Source organism: Lolium perenne, chromosome 1 (genome assembly GCF_019359855.2).
Source record: "Lolium perenne isolate Kyuss_39 chromosome 1, Kyuss_2.0, whole genome shotgun sequence".
Lineage (NCBI taxonomy): Eukaryota > Viridiplantae > Streptophyta > Magnoliopsida > Poales > Poaceae > Lolium > Lolium perenne.
This window is the reverse complement of record NC_067244.2, coordinates 107,095,647-107,113,373: the sequence shown is the minus strand read 5'-3', so window position 1 is coordinate 107,113,373 and position 17,727 is coordinate 107,095,647.

The window sequence follows — 17,727 nt, the reverse complement described above, 5'->3', positions numbered from 1 at the left end:
GCTGAAGAGGCAGCACCCGGCGCGAGAGAAAGGCCCGGATAATGTCCTCAGCACAAAGGTTGGTCTCCTCCTTGTTCGTGTCAATAAAATCGTCCACCCGTATGGACTCCTTGTCGTCCTTAGGGTAGTGGAGCCAGTTCTTCATGGAGGGGGTGCCGGGAACATATGCCGGAAGGTTGATGAAGTCTTCCGGGCCACCGTTCCGGACGTAAAAGAAGGACCTCTGCCAGGTCCGGACATATTCGAGACCGGAGAGTTTATAGAAATTGCTCCCTTGGCGGGGCGAGAGAATGCAGCCCCCGCACCGGACAAACGGTTTGGGGTACGGAAGCTTCCTGTCCTTGATGGAATTCTTCCAGAGATAGTAGAAGAAGGAGAAATTATCTACGGAAGGAGTGATACCGGTGTATCCCTCCATGAAAGAGGTGAAGGAAGAAAGGTAAAAGATGAAATTGCCCGGAAGGTGATGGGGCTGGAGTTCATAGAAGTCAAGAAAGTGCTGTAAGAAATCCGACACCGGAAGGCCTAATCCGCGTTCAAAATGAGCGGAAAAGACCACATACTCACACGGCTGAGGCTCGGGCTGGTGCTCCTTGCCGGGGATGCGGCACCAAACTTCTTCTGGAATCCTCCGGGAGCGGTAGAGCCAATCAATCTCTGCTTGCGTCACGTCGGAGCCCATCCAGGTCACGCACGTATAAGAGTCCAGATGTATGCCGGCGCCCTGGCTCGAGCTGCCGGCTTCTCCTTGATTACCGGTAGCTTGAGCGGAGCTACCGGTACCTGCTTCACTTTGGGCGAGCTCCGCCTCGAGCCCGTCGTTGATCTGGTCAACCGGAGTTTCCCCTCCGGAAGAAACGGTGGGGCTCTCGCTGTGGTGACTGCTAGCAAGGGATTCCGACGCATACTCCCCGTAAGACATATTGGCCTAAGGTTCAAAGATCTACCTACAAACAGATTTCCGAGAACCTAGCCTCTCGCGAAGATCTACGAGTAAGAGAAAAAGCAAAAGAAAAGGAGAAGTAAATACGCTACCGGCCCAGAAGTAATGCGATGGAGAGGGAAAGAGATACAAAGACCACAAGACTAACTTGAGGCGGCGGAGGACGACGAAGGCGACGGTCGCCAGAGCTTAGCAAGTCGGTGGCTGATGGCGATGAACGGAGAAGATGAGGAAGAGATGGCCCTGCGGCGCTTAAGGCAGAAGCTGCGGAGAGGCTGCGGTGAATCTCTGCGGGGCAGAGCCCTGCGGAGCTTCTTCGGAGTTCGCCGGAGAACGGAGTCTTGGCGGCGAGCGGCGGAGGAAGGAGCGCGAACGACAAGGGCTACGAGTGCTCTGGGAGTTGTGAATGCGGGGAAGAAGACGATGAGGAACCACCGCACCCTTAAATAGGGAAGGGGGTCGTGGGCCGGAAACCGCTTGGCCCGCGGCGCTTCGCTTTGTGGGTCGCCACGTGGCGCGAAGATACACACGTGAAAAATAAGAAGCCACAGGGAGGCTACACGGATCCGGAGCGGCAGCGAGGATCCGGTGCAGCACATTTTATGTGAGCGCAGAAGCCGAAGGGAAGTGACCCCTGACAGTGGCGCGTCAGAAACAGTGCGCATGTCTCTGACGGACACTGTTTCCGAGATATTCTCGACTTCGCCGAGGAGAGTTTAATGACAAAGATACCGGAAAAGATCGGTATGTTGAGATGGGTTCGGCAGAGTCACCGGAAGGTTTTGAATTGGTTGCCAGAAGGTTTAAACCGGTATGTTGAGTAATGGGAACCTGGCATGGTCCGTCGGATAGGATCCGCCGGACTATACCAGCTTCGGGGACTAATGTTGGGGGGATGACCCCCGGTATGCCAAAGGTATGCCAGACTTGCCTCGTTTAGGCTATTGAGGTACCGGTTTAAAGATTATTCCGGACAATAGAGTTAAGCTTGTGGCTAAGTGAATCTATACCGGTATCCCAGGAGGGGAATACCGGAATAGGCTAAGAAGGTACCGGACTACCGGTACGGGCTATACTGTAGCACGTCGGCAAGCTGGTCAAAGATTCTCTCAAGAGCTAGAGGACAAAGATGAGCGAAGCACTTCAGCTTTAATCGAAGCTCTGAGGCCAAAGCAGAAGATGACGTAAAAGGTACCTGAGGATGTCACCGTTCCTGATTAAAGGTCTACCGACGTCGATTGCTGCCAAAGAGGCTTTGTAAAGTAGTTTGTCTAGTCAAAGATGCCATTAGGGTTTCCTAGGGTTTCTTCCCCTGTAAGCCACCCTCTCCCCTATATAAGGAGAGGGAGCACACCCCTGCGGGGGATGATCAACGAGTTAGCAGTAGAGAGATAGAGCTGGTACTGTACATCTTCAACCTCTGGCCAAGGCCAAGTTCATCAGTAAAGCTACCGGTAATCAATCCGGAATTCATCCCTGTGTTACCAAAACCCTCCCCCAAATCCTCTAGCGCACATTCGGCCCGAACTCAAGCCATCCCATGGCATCTGTCTGTTCACCACGACGACACATAAATCTTGCATAATTCATATCTTTTAAACCGTAAATCAAAACAAAACATTTTGTATATGAAAATTGATCATAAAAAATATGCTGAACATGAATATGTCATCCATATACCTGTTTGAATCTTGCATCATGTCGCGACGTGATAGTTTGTGTATTCCACCTCACATACATGCAGAGTATTCAGACACCGACTAAGGTTTCCCCGCTCCGTTTAATTTTGATGTAGCGCACCCCTGTCATGATATGCCATGTTAATCAACACTTAACTTTGTCGGTAGAAAATGCAACTCCAACCTAATTTGCTTGTCCGGGTTTCCAATCCCGCTTAAATTGGATAAGTTGCATCGCATCATCGTTGCCATGTCATGCATGCCTGCATCTTCCTCATGCCAGTTCTTTGTCTGTAGTAGTAAGACTTGCATGCATTGTGTGTTACAGCATTTTCTTCTTCTCGGTTAGGATCGCGAAGTGGTGTTGTGAGATATGACAAGTCCTCCGGATGTTCCTCGGCAATCTTTAACATGCAATCATTTCCTAAACTCCTGTCTCTGCAGGAGTAGCTCACCTATTTTATTTTGCCTTCTCCCTTATGCTATCCTTGATTTGCGTTCTTGTCACGTGTCCTATCCACATGTTACATCAAGAAGCCTATATTGCCTCCACCAACCTCCTACAGCTATTGTTTGGTTATCGAGTCTGCCTTGGGAGTCGTAGTGCATGCTAGTGCCGTTTATATCTTGTTAGCGTTGTTGTATCTTATCGGGTTATCTGTTGGGCGGTTATCACAGGCTACATCAGTTGTTGAAGATACACATGCTTTACTTAATTGTTAACAACTTAAATTGTAAGCAGAGGCATCTGTGAGCCCCTTTGCGAAAGCATCGAAACTTTGACTCGCTAATGTCCCCTAGGACCCGAGTTCTTGTTATCTGTAGGTTCTGCATGTGGGGATTACTACTGAGACCCCCCTCACCCATTACCTTTTCTCAAGTCAGTTGAAAAAGGGGGTCAAAACCTTGGTTTTATTTGCCTATGCCATGTATACCATGCTTTACTTACTGTTGCCTTCGGGTGTTTACTTCCCGTTGCCTTCGGGCGTTTATATTCTGTATTGTACCCTGCGGGATGTTTAGCGAAGCGTGTGGTTTGCACGCCTAGCCGCCGATGCAAACCCTGAGTCCGTCTCGGATTACGGCCGAACTTCGTCACGGGTAGCTTAGTTGGGTGCCCCCCTAGACTTTCTTGTTGAACTGGAACGGTCTTGTTGTGAGACATCCACCTATCGTAAGTGGGTCGAGCATGCGTATGGTTACATTTGGGCTACCCCTTCAGGGTGTACATCTTATTGATAAGCCGTGTCCGCGGTTATGGACGACTTGGAATTGTATAGATCGATCATAGAACAACTTACACCTTTATGATGGTGTTAATAATTTGCTAATAACTTGCGTAGTAATATAGCATTACTACAATGGCTACCTAATAAAACTTTTTCACCGTGTGAGTGCCTTTGTAAGAACTTCCTTGCGAGGGGGAACACATAGGTTGGGTTATGTTCGCAGAGTATAGAACTGTCAGTTTATGCGCTCTCTCACCTCCTCTGATAGACGAATGTTGTAGAGTTTCTCTATAGGTTTTTAGTGCTTGTGCGCTGCCGCTTAACCCCACCATATTGCCTATGATGTTCCTCTTGCGTCCTCTAAGTCCACTGCGTGTCTCAAGTACAAAGGATGACTGGTTGAAGAATGCTTATACGTCTTGAAGTCTTGTTAAGTACGAACCCGTACTTATTGCTGCTTTGGGACATAACCGGGCAGGTATGAAGATCGGTGCGATGAAGGACGACGTTAGCAAGGTTACCCTTCCAGCTTGGCCTGGGCAGGGTTATGGACGCCCCTGGTTATCTTCAGGACTCTTAGTCCAATTTGTATCTTGTTCGTACTCGGATGTATTCGATCTTCTGTATGATTTGGATTTTTGTATTGTACATTTGTATCTTGACTCGTTGGAGTCGTTGTTGTAATATATCTATTTCTTGTGGGCTGTATTGTAATCCTGTTGTAATGTTACCGCTCGTGTTAATTCCTCTGGCATCACGTGTGTGGTTCGTCTCGCACGTCGTGTCGGAGGGCGTCTCTGAATCGATATCGTGCGGATGTCGGCGGGTTCGTTGGGATCCTCATGGTACCGGTTCCGGGGCATCGCAGTCAGGGACTGGGGAGAACTCGGCAAGGAGGATGGTGGCGCGGCCCAAGACGGCAGCGCGGAGAGGGGCGACGGTGCGGTCATCGATCCTCGGCTGACAGTATTTTTCATATATATGAGAAGAAGAATAAAGTATGGACGAATGAGGCAGCGCGGCCGGCAGAGCACAACCGAAGGCTACTAAGAGTACTGTAGTAATATCATAATAATAATGGGCTTGTTTAAACCACTCTTGTCAGTGTGGCATCTTGTCCAAATTTAATGCATTCTGTGGAAATCGGAATAATGTTGTACAAAACTCTCATAGCATGCATCGACACTTTCCAACAAAATGTCGCTTCAAGATGAGCATCGAGCGATGTCGTCTCCATTTCCCAGAAAAACCACTGACTTATTTACACTGCAATCCCCAAATAAAGCTATTATATCGAACAAAATGACGTATGAACATCTACTTGGCGGAGGTTGGAGGCGAAGGTCAGTGACGATGGAGCGTCGGGGACGGGGGAGAGCGCGGCGGGGAGGATGATGGCACGGCCCCAAAAGGCGGCTCAGAGAGGGTCAATGGTGCAATGATCGAACCACGGCAGACAACCTTTTTATAATAGTAATACCTCCATCCCAAATCTTAAGGCTATTTTTTAAAAGTCAAACTAGGTAAAGTTTGTCCAAACATTTAGAACAATCTATCAACAAATATAATATTTCGTAGATACCGTACATAAACTATTTTAATTATCTATTTAATCTTATTAATTTTGTATTTTGCGTGTTAATGATATTTTGTAAAAGCTTAGTCAAACTTGACATAGTTTGACTTTCTAAAAATAATAAAGCCTTAAGCTTTGGAATGGAGGTCGTACATGCGAAGAAGACATTCTGGTCAAATGAGGCAGCTCGACCAGCAGAGCGCAAGTACATGTGAAATACAATTGTTGCAAAATATCATCATATAAACAGATCAAACATTATGTAATAATGGAACAACCTAGCGATCAATATTACACACTAGTAGCAACATCACATAACAGAACACTTGTTTAGCTGCTGACTCAATAAACGTCATCCTCAGAAGAGATCCCAAACTCTTCCCATAGGAACGTATCGCGGTCGCGCTGGTAATGGATGACTTCTCTTCTTCGTATCGTAAGGCGAGCTGAAGTACAGGGTCATCTTCTGCGAGATCGGTTTGTATGACGATGGGGGTGTTGAATTGCCATTAAGGTTTCATCTGCTTCTTTAGCTGATTGCAAAATATCTAAGGCTCGCATGTCTACCTGTAACAAGGTCAAGTTGATCTTGGCCATCTACATCAGCCAAGTCAGGGACAAAGTTGTCAGCCACAACCTTTCGAAGATCAAAAACAACATCATAAGCAACTGAAATTGTTTGATTCCATCTAGCGGTCAAACAGTGATCCTTTTAATAGACATAGTCAATTCCTCTTCAAGGCACCTAACATGTTCATTATGAGAGTCCTCTTTAAGCGCATGAAACAAAATCATGGGATCATGAACTTCATCTTTGTCTCGGAGACACCTAATTGCCTAGTCCCACTCAGCAGTAACTTGTTTCATGCGTCTTGAGAAATTGGAATAACATGGACACTGCAAATGGTAGTGCAACGCTTTCAGATGGCAGGGTATATATATAGTACCAAACAAAACATCTAAAATCAAATAAATTAACTCAATTGAGTATATTGTGGCCAAAAGAGCTAACCATATTGAACGTGTCCTTCATGATACATCTCTCTATATTTGAGATGCCTAATTGTCCGAACCTACTGGAAAGTTCTTACATGCTTTTTAAGTCATAAGAGATTTGAAACTACTGGAAAGTTCTTACATGCTTTTTAAGTCCTAAGAGATTGGAAACACATATATGGACACTGCAAATGGTGGTGCAAAGAATTATGTAGGTTAGTGTACTTTAGCAAAATACTTGTAGGACATCTAAAATGAATCTAAACTAAATTTGTGTACATTGGAGCAAGAAGTCAACGAATGGAATGCCTCCTAGCTAAAGTAGGTCACGAGCATGGTGCAAAATAAAATGGAGCAAGATCGTAATGTCTTAGCAAAGAACACAACATATTTTCCATAAAAGAAGGTTGTGTGCGGTCAATGTGATGTAGAGGCCATAGGATGTACACCTTTTCCAAAGAAAAAAAAACAAAATATATGCAGCAAATTACCACCGCATTGTTTAGCTGCGAAGGACCATTCTTGGCGAACATCTTTCTCTATATATAGGCATTCTCAGTTTCCGTCGTTTCAGTGGCGCGATCAATGGCGCGGTTAATGGTGATCCCAACTTCCTGAAGTGCACTAAGGATCTATTTCATACATCAGTCCCGGACTCCCAATTATCTAAACCACTATTCAGAAGGTTGGGTACGTACCCGCGAATGCTCTAGTGCGATGGAGGGGTGGTTCTCGCCGGTCGAAGCAGGTGGACGACGGCGAGGTGCACTTCGCCGGTGCCATTGTAGGTGGCGCGACTGAGTTTGGGTTTTGCGATGTTGGCGGGACACTTGTAAGCTCGTAATGAAACTGTTTTTGGTGTTTTGTGTCGTTAATTGGGTGCTTAGAGCATCCGTTTTGAGAGCTCTAGATGTAGAGGGATAAGTGCGGAACTGGTGAGTGTGTGGCGGGGTGTGTTGGGTTTCAAATTTTGGATTGTGCGGTACATAAATTTTGGCTACTGGTACAAGTGTAGAGTAGTAATACCTCTATCCCAAATCTTATGGCTTATGTTGTATTTCTAAAAAGTCAAACTGTGTCATACTATCTTATATTTACTAATTGGAGGCATCGTAAAAGCCTCCACGTTAATCCACATCATTACAATTAATTAAGACAATTAGATCTAAAATTTATGGTTAGGATTAACCGAAAAGTCGTGATATATGTGTACAGTAGAAGGTCACGTTGTCACGTTACATTAGCCTCCACGTTAATCTTTTTTTAAATGGCTTCCATGTTAATCTTAGGAGCTAGCCTCCACGTTAATCTTTTTTTAAATGGCTTCCATGTTAATCTTAGGAATATGATTCCGTCCATTACGGTTGCATATCCAAATTCCATCCGATCGATCACCATGTAGTCCATATCTCCCACGTCTCTCTTCCTTTCTTTGGACCCACGTTTCTTTCTGTTCACATCCGATTGCCATACACTCCAGATTCATCTCTCTTTCTCCAGTAACTCCGGGGATGGGGGATCGAGGCGGCGCACTAATTCATAAAGGTTGCTCTTACTTAGGTTTAATTATCATGGCTCAAGTCAGCGGCAAACGACGATTTGCTGCACTTTGAGTGAAGAAATTACAGTTATCAAAGTCGTTTTGGCCCAGATGGTGCACACGCTTCAGCAGATGGCAATGATCCCCGAAGCAATCAAGGCCTGGAAACCGACCATGCAGACATCCAGGTCCCGGTGAAGGAGACGACCCTGACATGGTTGTACTTTCCAGTTTCCAGTAACTCCGGCGATGGGGGATCGAGGCGGCGGGATAATTCATAAAATTCCTTCGGTTTACCATGACTCAAGTCAGCGACAAACGAAGGTTTAGTGCACTTTGGGTGAAGAAATTGCAGTTATCAAAGCCGTTTTGGTCCAGATGGTGCGGACGATGCAGCAGACGGCAATGATTCCCGAAGCGGACCATACAGACATCCAGGTCCCGGTGAAGGGGACGACGAAAGACATGGTTGTACTTTACTTACCGCTGTATATGCTACTGCAGCCTTCTCTCCCTTGCCGTCTCCCTTTCTTCCCGACATAACTTTTTTTTTCGAAAAAACATTTTTTTGAATCATGTTTTTTTACGAGGCTTTCAAACAGCAGTTCCTGAGCATGCCTAATCCAAAAGGGGATGAAACAATGAACCGCTCAGGCGGAGGTTAGTGAAGTAAAAAAGTACGTCAGTTTATACAGGCAAGAAATAAAAGCAATATTGTGTAGTTGCAGTGGCAAGCTGACAGGCGAATGGTGCGGTTGACTTATGCCAAAGCAATAAGCAATGATTAGCAGTAGCAGCTGTTCGTCTGATGCAATTCATCCATATCCATGTCAGCTGCGATAGAGACAATGAAATAACATGTACGCATGTAAATATATTCCATTGTCTCCCTGAGGAGATAATTCAATAGCCAAAGCTATTAGTAATACAAAATCGTACGTGATATTAGTATCAAGGGATTAGTAGCCACAATCTTGGATGTGTATGTTTGGAATCCTAAATTTTTCAAGATGCTTATAAGCTGTGCTCCAGATTCAGTTCAGAACACTGCTCAATTTACTTACTGTTTGTACCGAATATTTGTTTTTATGGCATATAAGGACTGAAGTTGTTGTTGTTGCTCAGCTTGGTGCGGCTTGATGGGATGTCTACTTGGTCAGGAAGGAAGATGAAGTGATCATTATATTAGTTTTGAATTCAGGTATATACATTGATCCTTTATCTAATTTTGTCTATTGTCTTTTGAAATAAGAAAATAATAATGCAATGCGATATATTATTGTAGCTTCTGTACAAACTTTCTCTAAAGTACTTAGCCTAAACAACACTATTTATGAAGCAAGTGAAGGGGCTATCTCAGTTTCTTGCTATGCAACTAGGATATGAGCCTCCAAATACCTAGGAAAAAGAGTTTCATTACCATCTTAAATTTCATGATTGGATGCAAGCCTCCACGTTAATGTTGAAGTCTAACATGTAATTCTCTGCTCGATGAAAAGATAAATGGACGAGATAAATCTTTTCACCATAATCTCCATTTGGACTATAATAAAAAGACTTATTATTATTATTTCACAAAAATGACCTATTATTATCTCCACGAGACCTTGACCTACTGACGCTTAGCCCATGTCGATGGATCTCTCCTATTAATGTCGCGCCCAAGGCTCCAACCAATCAGCCGTTGTGCCGCACTATGTCAACAACACCCATTATTGTCACCCATTCAAGTTGATGCAGTCCTAACTCTTTCCTTGCCCTTACCGCCACAAGGAGATGTGCTGGCTTAATGAACTCTTAGGTGATTCGGCCGATAAATTCCAATTAGTTTACTTAATTAGATACGGTTCTTAGATCATCCAATCAATATAGCCACTATGACAGGTTTATGGCAAGGACGTAGGGTTTACTTCTTTTCGATTTCTAATTCGTAGTTTCCATGGAGACAAGCTGGAAATGAATGAGAATTTTATTATGCTCACATGGTAAAAACAGCCACATTGATGACCTTTGGAGTTAACTTTTTATGGTTGCTCTATACAGGATATCTCAGATCAATGTTGGTTTTATCACATAGCGTCATAGTTTATGACTTTGGACATCTCCGATCAATGTTGGTTTTATCACATCATAGTGGTATGTTTTCGTGCTTGCTAGATGATGATGGCCTCTTTCAGTTAAGGTGTGTAAATTATGTGTTTTAAAATCAACCTGAAGGACAATGTTCATCAGCAATTACCTTCAGAACTTTGAAACATTTCTACTCGGCTTATTATGTATCCCTCCGTAAAAATATGGATTGTATCTTCAGCTAATTTCGATGTTTAGGTCTGGCGTGCAAGCAAAGGTCAAGATCAATTATGTAATCACTAACAGACTTACAGATGGTAATTTACCAGTTCAACGTCATCAATTTTTTCCATTTTTGCGTAAAAACATGTAGGACAGTGATGATTCCGGGGTCTTCTTTATGAAGGTAATGGCTCCTTACACTTGAATAATCTTGGAAGGTGATTTAGAAATCTTAGTATCTAGGATGCAAATGAACATGAAATTTATATGAGTTTGTAAATATAAATCATTTTTTACCTTCTATTGGTCCATATCAAGGTCGATGCACATGTCTCTCTAGAAATAAACACTGGAATCGACACACACACACAAATTCAATCTCTTTTGATCAGATGTTCCATGTGGATCAGTTCACATCATTTGTAGAGGCGCCATCTATATATGAAATTTGTTTTAGGGAGAGAAAAGTTTTGAATCCATCAATAGTAACAAGGCATGGAACATGTATACTTCAGAAGTTAATGTAGACGTTGAAATTGTCGTTCTACTACAGGAGTTGGTGTAAAATCACTAACAAAAGACTTCAAAGTTGACAATGTAAGCCATTTCAGTGTTGTGTCACCCCTCTTATTGATGTATTATTTTACTGATACTTTATTGTTCTGTACCTAAGTTAATGAAATACCAAGTATTACTGTATTATATACTCCCTCTGTTCCATTCTATAGTGCCTATTGTTTTTTGGCACGGAAATTAGCGCAAGAGTATTTTTTACACAAGATCCCTAGCTGAACGATTTGAGATCAACGTAAAATTTGGGAAATCCATATCTTACAAACTTACCATGACAATTTTGGGAGCTAAACAATTTGGAAGCTAAACGGGTAGGGGGTAATTGAAAAAAAGCTAAGCTACAACCTTATATTCTGAAACAAATGCCAAAAATCTATAGGCACTATAAAAAGGAACGGTGGGAGTATATAAGTAATTCTCAGTGCATAGATCAAGGAGAAATATCTTAATTGCATACGAATAGATACAAATATGTATGAATGCATTTGCAAGCCTTTATTTAGTGCTAACATCTCTAAAGTTTTCTCAAGTACATCCAAATAATTATCTTTACAATAAATTTGCAAATAAATAAATTTCATTAAAATTCCAAAATTTTAGTAGTATATACTACGCATTCTAAAAAATAGCTAGCCCGTGATGGCGTGCTTGCAACAATTCACATCATGCCAGCTTAATGTCTTTCTCTACAAGTCCCCAAACATTCTTACAACTGTATGATACTCCATGAGAGAGGAAACAAAATTCGTTGATCTATGGACAACACTTGGAATTTGGTATTTTACAAGTACAAGTTGAAATTTATAATGACCGCCAACACAAAGAAGGTAGCACTGAACTTTTAATGAAATTTTTATTTGGACTTCATACAGCAAAAAGAAATAGGCGAGGTGGTCGGCAAGAACCTAAGCATCGTCGGTCGTGCCAGTTGCCGATGGAAACCGGCGTAGGGGGAGCGCGGAACATTTCTTTCCTAGGAGGAAGAGAATGGCAACAAGAAAACCTCCAAGACTAGGCCTGTGGTGGTACGGATTCTACATCCGCGAGCTGATCCTCCACAACTAGCATGGCAGTTGTTGCTCCGTGAATCACAACAACATCCAGAATCTTGATATTCAGAACAGCTACGAGAGAAACGGATAAGTGTCTATTTATATTAATTTGTAGAGAAAGAAGTGAGAGGATATAGATTGCCATGAGTCGATGCATGTTACTAGGCAAAGATAGATGATGACAATTGAATTATTGAATGGTTCGAGTAGTATGTTTATGTGAATTTTAGGGATTTTTTTTTTGAAATATGGGGTGCTTCTTGGAGTTTATTTAAAGACAAATAAAACATACAAGCACATGTATACTCACATATTGTCTATTGGATACATCGGCTCTTTTATGACACCCACAAATTATACTGATTTGAAGAAGTTATTTATACAGATACGAAATAAATAGTTATTAAGATTAAATAGTATCGATGAAGTCAGTAAATACACCCGTACTAAAAAATATATATTACCCAAAACTTGCAAAAAGTCTAAGATAGAGCGAAGAACATAAAATTAACTAGCCCATGTAGGTGCACGGGTTGATGGCTAGTATCAAAAATACAAAAACATCTCAATGCACCATCACGTCTGGTTCGGGCAAAAAACCCAATCTATCAACAAATATAAGGCTATTTTTTCGAAAAGTCAAACTAGGTAAAGTTTGACCAAACATTTAGAACAATCTATCAACAAATATAATGTTTTGTAGATATCGTACATAAATTAATTTCATTATCTATTTAATATTATTAATTTTGTATTTTGCATGTTAATGATATTTTGTAAAAGTTTAGTCAAACTTGACATAGTTTGACTTTCTACAAATAATAAAGCCTTAAGTTTTGGAATGGAGGTCGTATGTGCGAAGAAGACATTCTGGTCAAATGAGGCAGCGCAGCCAGCAGAGCACAAGTACAAATAAAATACAATTGTTGCAAAATATCATCGTATAAACAGATCGAACATTATGTAATAATGGAACAACCTAGCGATCAATATTACACACTAGTAGCAACACCACATAACAGAACACTTGTTTAGCTGCTAACTCAATAAACGTCATCCTCAGAAGAAATCCTAAACTCTTCCCATAGGAACGTATCGCGGTCGCGCTGGTAATGGATGACTTCTCTTCTTCATATCGTAAGGCGAGCTAAAAGTTCAGGGTCATCTTCTGCGAGATCGGTTTGTATGACCATGGGGGGTGTTGAATTGCCATTAAGGTTTCATCCGCTTCTCTAGTTGACTGCAAAAGATCTAAGGCTCGCATGTCCACCTATAACAAGGTCAAGTTGATCTTGGCCATCTACATCAGCAAAGTCAGGGATAAAGTTGTCAGCCACAACCTTTCGAAGATCAAGAACATCATCATAAGCAACTAAAATTGTTTGTTTCCATCCAGCGGTCAAATCAGTGATCCGCTTAATAGACATAGCCAATTCCTCTTCAAGGCGCCTAATATGTTCATTATGAGAGTACTCTTTAAGCGGATAAAACAAAATCATGTGATCATGAACTTCATCTTTGTCTCGGAGATGCCTAATTTCCTAGTCCCACTCAGCAGTAACTTGTTTCATGCGTCCTGAGAAAATGGAATAATATGGACACTGCAAAGGGTAGTGCAACACTTTCAGATGGCAAGGTATATATATAGTATCAAAAAAACATCTAAAATCAAATAAATTAACTCAACTGAGTTTATCATGGCCAAAAGAGCTAACCATATTGAACATGTCCTTCGTGATACATCTCTCTATATTTGAGATGCCTAATTGTCTCAAAATTACTGGAAAGTTGTTACATGCTTTTTAAATCCTAATAGATTGGAAACACATATATGGACACTGCAAATGGCAGTGCAAAGTATTAAGTAGGTTAGTGTACTTTAGCAAAATACTCGTAGGACATCTAAAATTAATCTAAACTAAATTTTTGTACATTGGAGCAAGAAGTCAACGAATGGAATGCCTCCTAGCTAAAGTAAGTCATGAGCATGGTGTAAAATAAAATAGAGCAAGATTGTAATGTCTTAGCAAAGAACACAACATATTTTCCATAAAAGAAGGTTGTGTGCGTCAATGTGATGCAGAGGCCATGGGATGTACACCTTTTCTAAAGAAAAAACAACAAAATATATGCAGCAAATTACCACCGCATTGTTTAGCTGCGAAGGACCATTCTTGGCGAAATATCTTTCTCTATATATAGGCATTCTCAGTTTCCGTCGTTTCAGTGGCACGATCAATGGCGCGGTTAATGGTGATCCCAACTTCCTGAAGTGCACTAAGGATCTATTGCTGTCAACACCCGGATTTTTAAGTCCAGATGCCCACTATGCCGTACATCGCAATCCCAGGAATAATGTTTTTGCGAGACATAATAGTAAGTAGCATAGAGTCATCATTTATTACAACACATATTGTCTTACAACCATAGATCACATGATCCAATATTACACGAATATATTGTTCAACATCACAAATAGTAGCGGAAGCGAAGTAGTAGTGGACTATCTATTCCACAGGCAATGCTTGACGTTAGAAGACGATCCTAGTTATCGTAGACGTCCTGTTGTCCGTCATCCTGATACTGGTGCTCTCCTTCATAGTCTGGCATTTGAATAGCCAGGGCAAGCCATGAGTACTTTTAAAGTACTCGCAAACTAACTCTACAATAATTACTCATTAAGTGTAATAAGGGGGTGCTAAGCTCTAGGTTTATTTGCATAAAGCCAAGTTTTAGTTTGATAAACATTTAGTAAAGCCTTGTCATGTGCTAGACTAACTCAAGTGGGAACATTAGTGTCATTCCCACAACTCTTATTGATTCACCTTGAAATCACCTTTCAATTCATCATTCCTTTTTAAGATCAAATTTACGATAACGGAGATAGTATGGCCTTTCCAATCGTCCGTAACCGTGGACACGGCTATTCGAATAGGTTTAACACTCTGCAGAGGTTGTACTCTTGTGCCACAACTTTTGATTACATCCGTCGAGGATAACCCCGAATCATCGTAACAAAGTACGCGGATCATCAACCATAACCTTTCACTTATATATGCTAGTATGAGCACCTCTCCCCATGAGCTTGGCCTCCCGGTGAGAACCGCAGTCAACCCGGGAACTGCACAGGGCTTGGGCCGTACATTCACCTCATTTTAACATCATTTCACACTTAACGGAGGCAGCCTCGGCGTAACCCCTATGATGCTTGTTTAGAGGGAACCCATACTAAAATACACAAGTTTCTAGTTAAGCCCTACCCATAATCAGGTATTGTGGGGGTACTTGTATAATTGGAAGGGTATCGCATTCAAACCCAATCATCAATTTTATCAAAAATCACCATCTTCTCTTGTTCAAATCCACCTCCACTTTACTTTCTTTCAAAGTCATTTCACTTCACCATGTTCCCATCTAGAGTAGTCAATTTTAATTGATTAGCACTAGCAACTATATGAGGGGTGCTATCTAGCTTTGAGTTGTGCTCATCTAACTTCAAGTATTGTTCTACTCTAGACCAAGTGAATCATAAATCAAAAAGTACTTTGAAATAAATAAGCAAAAGTAAAAGTAAGTAAAAACATGGGATAGGTAATACATAAAAAGTAAAGTGTGATGGTGCCTTTGCTCTTGTAGAGCTAAGCACTTGTGTTTAGCAAGGGTTAGCTTGCCTTGAGCTGAGTAGTTATCGAAGTTCTCTTCTTCTTCCTGAGAGTAGGCCTCCTCCTCTTGGTATTCCTCGTTACTAGCGTCTATATACAAATACGAGGTATAAATAGTAAACCAAGCTCACATACTATACTAGAAACACTTAAAAAGGTTCATACACTAATCCTATCATCAATCAAACATGGCCTGGTGGATTATTGGATGAGTTCTTATTTAAGAGAAAAAATGATTTCCTCTTATTATTACTATTTCATAGCTTTGGTATGTAGCTCCTTAGAGAAATTAATTTCTTCTCATTACCTCATATTAAGATTTAATCTCTTCATATAATAATCAGGTATGAAATATAGGTTGACCCAAAGTCAACATTTCATATCTATTATATGTGAGTACAATTTAATTGAAGTGCTACACTTCACAAAGTTTTAATACTACATTTAAGTGAATTAAAATCTCTAAGTAATAATTATCAGGGGTTCATTAGCCTAAGTCATTTCCCCTGGTCATATTACTTAGGATCAAGATTTAAATGAGAGGGTAGCTCTCATATGACTTATTGAATTTTGAATTCAAGTTTCATTGCACTAGAATTGACTACATAGCTATTTTATTTCATCTAGTCCATGATCATACAAATAACATGTCTATATTATTGCATAATCAATTAGAGGACATCATTTGTGATTTATTAGAATTGGAATCAATTCAAAATCTATTCTGGTTAAATTTTAAATAAAGTTTGAATGTACAAAAGTCCCTGTCTTGTCTTTTTTATCAATTTAAATCTACTATGAATATGGAGGTGGGACCAGTGGCATTGGTTAGATAATTTCATGGGCTTTCCAACGGTATAAAGTTTGCTAAATTTGGTTTGGCAGATTTCAAACTATTCAAATTTTACTAAACCATCTGCAGCACAAATTGAAATAAGTTTAAACCTAAATTTGAATCGTGGGCTTGGGCGGGAAACCTTAACGGGCCGAAACGGTATTTAATTTTACTGCGCAGCCCAACAAGCCAAGGGTGCGAGTGGGCTGCCCTGACGAGGTGGGGGCCACCTGTCAGTGTGTTTTAACACAGCGAAGCGGTACGAGCAAAGGGGGCCGTTGGATTAGAAAGGAGATCGACGGTGTGTGAGCGTCGTCGTCTCCGGCGAGAGGCGAGCACACTGGCGGCGAGCCTAGGGGGTCGGGGAGCCTACCAGGCCATTGCAGGTGTCTGGCAGTATGCGCGGAGAAGTGGTTGTCGACGAGGAACAGCCTGGTGCAGCGGCGGCGCTCGGGGAGGCCCCAGTCGAAGAAGGGCTTCCGCGAGCTCCGGCGGACTTGAGCTCGCAATTCGAGCAGCTCCGGCGGCGACTGGTGAAATTGATGGGTGGAGGTGGCTCAGTGAGGAGAGGGGAGTGGATTGTGTGCAGAAGGGAGGAGCCGATCGCCCCTATTTATAGTGTCGAGGGTTGGCCGCGGGGTGCTGAGAAGGAACGGCCATGGCGTGGCTCCTGTGGCGGGCGAAGGGGCAAGGCGAGGACTGCTACGGCTAGCTGGTGTACTGGAGATGCTCAACCTGTATCGAGGCAGAGAAAAGGGAGATGGGAGAGCTCGGGCGCGTCCAATGTCTGTGGCGCGGCGTGCGGCAGTAAAGTGAGGAGGACGACGGCGACGGAGCAGGGGCAGGCCTGGGAGGTTGTCTGGCGTGTGGAGGGCGGGGAGTAGATGCTCAACGTGGTGGTAGGGATGCAGGAGGAGGACGACGTCGATCGAGTGCTCGACGTACTGGCGCGGCCAGTGCGCGGTGAGCGCGCGTACTGGCGCGTCCGGGCATGCTTTGGGCGCGCGCGTTCTGGCCAATGCCAAGGCCTGGTGATGCTGGGCTGCGTACGGTGAGATGCCTGGTGATGCCAAGATGCTCTGGGACAAGGAGAAGAGTTGAGAGGAGGGCTGGAGAGAGTTGGGCCAAAGGTGGCCGGGTGTGCATGACATGGTGGTTTTCTCCCTGCTTTTCCACTTTACCAAGCCATAGCATGTACCAAGCTTGATGCAGGGGAGCCAGGGGTAGCTAATGATCACCAGAGAAAGTTGGTTTAGGCTTAGAACCATTGGATAATAGAGTGTAACACTAAAGTGAAACATAGCCTGCCAAGTGTTTGATGAAATGGCCGCAAGAAACTTTTGTTTGAAT